Genomic DNA, 6000 nt, shown 5'->3' on the forward strand with positions numbered 1-6000 from the left:
AGAAGAAAACTATGGATCAGTTAAAGCCTCCTAACAGTTTGGATTTTGAAGGAAATCTGGCGGAAAACTGGCGAACGTGGATTCAAAAGTTTGATCTGTATCTCATTGCAACTGGCATTGCAGAAAAGAGTGACAAGGTAAAAAGTGCGACATTTCTTCACGTGGCGGGAGATGATGCCATAAAGGTATTTAATACCATGGACTTTGATGATGATGTGGATGATTTTGAAATGCTCAAAGAGAAGTTTAGAGAATACTGTGAGCCAAGAAAGAATATTACATATCTGAGGCATATGTTTTTCACGAGAGCACAGGGACCGAACGAAACCATTGATGCATACGTGACAGACTTGAAAAATAAGGCAAAAGATTGTGAATTTGGAAGATTAAATGATGACTTGATTAAAGATCGCATTGTCTGTGGAGTTAACAATGACACTGTGAGAGCTAGGCTTCTCAGAGAAACAGATCTGAACCTAGCAAAGGCTGTGGATATCTGTCGTGCAAACGAAATAACACAAAGCCATCTGAAAGTGCTGCATGAAGAAGCAGAAGTGGCAGTGAACAAAATCACGAAGACAAAGTCGACCAGACAAACGAATTTCAAGCACACAGGGAAAGAGAAAGATGAGTGCACAAGATGTGGGTATGTTCATGAGCCAAGGAAGTGTCCAGCTTATGGAAAAATTTGTAATGAGTGCTCAAGGAAGAATCACTTTAGCCGCATGTGCAAAACACCACAGCAAAAGGGCAAACAAAAAAGATTTGAGAAAAAAGTCCATGAGATAGAACAACAAGATGCTGAATTATTTATTGGTACCATTGAAATTGAACAAAGTGAGAAAAAAGCTAGCAAATGGCTGCCACAAATGAATACAGTCTCTACAATAGAAAGTGAAACCAAGAAATGGACACAAGAATTCAGCATAAACAACAGTCTACTTACCTTTAAGCTAGATACAGGAGCAGAGTGCAACGTGTTGTCATTTAAAGATTTTGAGAAAACTTCTAACAAGACAACAACTTTAAAGAAGTCAAACTGCACTTTAGTTACTTATTCTGGCCACACGATGGAGACAAAGGGTAAGGTACGGCTTAAGTGTGGGTACAAAGACACTGAGTTTGATCTGGAATTCCAAGTTGTAGATGAAGATTCACCAGCAATTCTGGGAAGAGAAGCATGCTCAAAACTTGACTGATTAAAAGAGTGTACAAAGTAGAGAACAAAGACCAAACTGACATTCTGAGTGAATATCAAGACGTGTTTACTGGTTTAGGATGTGTACCAGGACTGCATCACATACAGCCAAACCCAGATGTTGCTCCAGTCATTCACGCACCAAGAAAAGTACCCATAACGTTAAAGGACAGGGTCAAAATGGAGTTGAAACGAATGGAAGATCTTGGAGTCATTGTGAAGCAAACTGAGCCCACTGATTGGGTTAATAGTATGGTCACAGTAGTTAAACCAGAGACACTCAGGATCTGCATCGATCCACAAGATCTTAACAAAGCCATCAAGAGAGAACATTATCCGTTGCGTACAATTGAAGAAATTGTAGCGGAGATGCCAAATGCTAAAGTCTTCTCAGTGCTTGATGCCAATCATGGATTTTGGCAAGTACAGTTGGATGATGAGAGCTCCAAACTATGTACTTTCAACACTCCTTTTGGAAGATACCGTTTTTTGAGACTTCCATTTGGCATTGTGTCAGCTCCAGAAGTGTTTCAAAAGTGCATTGCTCAAAGACTGGAAGGCTAAGATGGAGTCATGAACATAGTGGATGATATTCTGGTGTGGGGTGAAGACATGGAACAACACGACAAGAGACTAAGAAAGCTGTTGGACAGAATCAGAGACATTAATCTAAAGTTGAACAAAACCAAGTGCAAGATCAGGATGACTGAAGTCAGCTATGTTGGACACATTCTGACTGCAGAAGGTTTGAAGCCAGACAAAGGAAAAGTCAGAGCGATACAGAACATGCCAGAACCAGAGGACAAAGCTGCACTGATGAGGTTCTTAGGTCTGCTTCAGTACCTGTCCAAGTTCGTTCCAAACATGTCAGACATAAGTGCGCCATTGAGGAAACTGCTAGAGGGAGATGTAGCATGGCATTGGGAGTCAGAACAACAGAAGAGCTTTGAAAGACTGAAGTCACTTGTGAGTAACGCCCCAGTGTTAAAGTATTTTGATGATACTTAATACTTAACAAAGAGATAATGCTGTCAGTGGACGCAAGCGCTGAAGGTCTGGGAGCAGTGTTACTGCAAGAAGGACATCCGGTAGCATTCGGCTCAAGGTCTCTTACTGAGTGTCAGAAAAGATACGCTCAAATAGAAAAAGAGCTCTTGGCAATTGTCTATGGCTGCGAGAAGTTCCATCAGTATGTCTATGGAAAAACAGTACATGTGGAGACGGATCATAAGGAGACCTTGGAGACCGTTTTCAAAAAATCTCTCCAAAAAGCTCCACCGAGACTGCAGAGAATGCTGATGAGATTGCAGCTATATGATCTACGTGTCAGCTACAAGCCTGGAAAGGAATTGTACATCGCAGACACTCTGAGTCGAGCGTACCTAAAAGAACAAATGGAACCACTACTGGAAGATGAGTTACAAGTTCATACTTTGTCAGTTTGTCTGCCAATCTCAAAGGAAAAGCAGAAAATGTTCAAAACAGCAACAGCAGAAGATGAAGAGCTGCAAAAAGTCGTGGAATTAGTTCAGACAGAATGGCCTGCTGACATAAGACACGTTCCAGCAGACATAAGGAAGTACTGGACTTACAGAGAAGAACTTACCTGTTCCGATGGGCTACTCTTCAAGAACTGGAGAATAGTAGTTCCACAAAGCTTGAGAGCAGACATGCTTAAAAGAGTTCATGAGTCACATCTGGGTATTGTCAAATGCAAAGAGAGGGCAAGAGATGTGATGTTTTGGCCCAGCATGGCAAAGCAAATTGAGGACGTCGTGTTGAAGTGTGCTATCTGTAATACTTTCAGACGGAGTAACACCAAAGAGCCACTCATCTGCCATGACATTCCAGACAGAGCATGGGCGAAAGTCGGTGTTGACTTGTTCCACTTCAACCAAGGTGAATACTTGATGTGTGTGGATTACTTTTCAAAGTTTCCGGAGATTGCTAAACTCACACAGACAACGAGCAAACATGTGGTGACAGCTCTTAAGTCAATCTTTGCGAGACATGGAATCCCGGATGAAGTGGTGTCGGATAATGGGCCACAATTTTCGAGTGCAGAATTCAGAGCATTCACAGAAAGCTGGGAGTTTGGACACACCACATCTAGTCCTGGATTTCCTCAGGCAAATGGACAAAGTGAAAGAGCAATCCAGACAGTCAAGAACCTGTTAAAGAAAGCACAAGAGAGCCAGCGAGATCCTTATACTGCACTATTGGAGTACAGAAATGCTCCTTTGGATGGTGTGAAACTATCTCCTGCACAGATGCTTATGGGTCGAAGACTGAAAACAAAATTGCCTACATCAACAAAGCTGTTGAGACCACAACTGTACAGAAATGTACATAAAGACATCACGGACAGACAGGTCAAACAGAAAAGTTACTTTGACTGTGGAGCAAAACAGTTACCACCTATTACAACTGGAGAGAACGTGAGAGTGAAAGTCAAAAACAACTGGCAACCAGCAATTGTATTGAGGAATCATGAAAAACCGAGATCATATGTGATTCAAAGGCCTGACGGAAACATCTTCAGAAGAAATCGACGAGACCTGCTGAAAACCAGAGAAATGACATTTCCGAAACCAAGCTCTATCGAGTTGGATGAATGTTCTTCAGCAAACAGAGAGCTTGCAGAGAGTAATACTCCGGTGCAATCACCTGCACTGTCACCAGTGAAAAGACCTGTGACACCAATTAGGGGCATGGAAGAACAGTTCAAAAGGTCAAGATGGGGAAGACTGATTAGACCTCCAAAGCTCTATTCTCCATGAAAACATTAAAGAGGAGTTAAAAGAAGAAAGAGATGTTTATAGTTAATGGGTTATGACAGCAAGATTGATTTAAGTTGTAGTGGGTAATTGAGAAAATAATTATAATAGTAAATGTGTAGTTACTATTCCTTAAGGGAATTTATTTCTTAAGAGGGGAGATGTGATGTATGGGAATTGTAGTATTATTCCTTACCTGAGGGTGGCGCTCTCCTTCTTAAGAAATGGTGGGTGTACCTTGTAAAAGGGGGGAATAAGAAAGTTCAGTAAAATATACCAGTCGCATGAAACCTGTGTCTCCGTGTGTCTTTGTAAAACGTGAATCCAAGAAACATCACAAACATCACAGTTGCTATAGCGACGCGTGTTATGTTTTTATACAGTCTATGGTTATGATGTGATCTCGTCATAAATATTTGTACACATTTTCTACAGAAACAGTTCTACTCCACCATAATTGAATCCGTCCTCTGCACTTAAGTAACTGTTTGGTTCAGCTCAGCTACCAAATCTGACCTCAGAAGACTACAGAGGATAGTTCGGACTGCTGAGCGAATCATTGGTACAACCCTCCCTTCTATTCAAGAACTCTACTTATCCAGAGTGAGCAAAAGGGCTGGCAAAATCACTCTGGACCCCTCACATCCAGCACACTCCCTCTTTGAACTGTTGCCATCTGGTCGACGCTACAGAGCTCTGAGCACTAGAATGACCAGACACAGGTGAAGTTTCTTCCCTAAGGCAATCCATCTCATGAACACTTGACAATAACTGTGGAACACACAACACTATTTATACACTCATACACTTATTATCTGACACTTACCTAGTCTAAACTTCAAATCTTCACATAATATACCCTTTGCTCCACATACTACTGAAGCCTTATTGAATCACGCCAGTGAAACTGGCCAATGGCGTTTAAGGGTGCAAAATATGAGGGGCTCCCACTCTATAGGCTGCAGCTAGGAGCAATGGGCGTGCCAAAAGGTAGGGGGCGTTCTAAAAGGTTTCTCATTGGTGAAACGAAAGTTAGGGGACTTTCCAAAAGGTTTCTCATTGATGAAACGAAAGGTGGGGGGTGTGCCAAAATGATTCTCATTGGTGAAACGAAACGAAGGGGGTGTCCCAAAGGTTTCTCATTAGTGAAACGAAAGGTAGGGGGGTTCCAAAAGGTTTCTCATTTGTGAAACGAAAGCTGGGGGATGTGCCAAAAGGTCTCTCATTTGTGGAACGAAAGCTGGGGGGCGTGCCAAAAGGTTTATCGTTGGTGAAACGAAAGGAAGGAGACGTGCCAAAAGGTTTCTCATTAGTGAAACGAAAGGTAGGGGCATGGCAAAAGGTTTCCTATTGGTGAAACGAAAGGAAGGCAACATTACAAAAGGTTTCTCATTGGTGAAACGAAAGCTGGGGGGCGTGCCAAAAGGTTTCTCACTGGTGAAACGAAAGGGGGTGTGCCAAAAGGTTTCTCATTTGTGAAACGAAAGCTAAGGGGCATGCCAAAAGGTTTCTCATTGGTGAAATGAAAGGGGGCGTGCCAAAAGGTTTATCATTGGTGAAACAAAAGATGGGGGCGTGCCAAAAGGTTTCTAATATGTGGAACAAAAGGAAGGCAAAATGCCAAAAGGTTTCTCACTGTGTAACGAAAAGTGGGGGGGCATGCCAAAAGGTTTCTCATTGGTGAAACGGAAGGTGAAATGGAAGGTCAGGGGGGGCCAGAGCCCCCTGTCACCGAGCTTGGCCCCCCCTCTGGTCCCCCTAAATTTGGAATCGTAAAATCACACCAAACAACTGCACATTTGATTAGTCCCAGCGCCTTCGATAGGCTACAATGCAGCACGATGTATCACAATAATTCGACCTAATGTGACAGGCGGAACAAATGCGTGTCGCACTTGGTTCCAGTCGGCCGGCCCCCTTGGAGCGTTAGACGGTTACACGCCAGAAGCTCACTGACTGACTGTTGCGCGCCGCGGCCGGGAAAAAGGGAATACACGTCTAAGATCTGAGATTTAAGGTAAGCAA

This window comes from Carassius carassius, chromosome 19 (genome assembly GCF_963082965.1).
Source record: "Carassius carassius chromosome 19, fCarCar2.1, whole genome shotgun sequence".
Classification (NCBI taxonomy): Eukaryota; Metazoa; Chordata; class Actinopteri; order Cypriniformes; family Cyprinidae; genus Carassius; species Carassius carassius.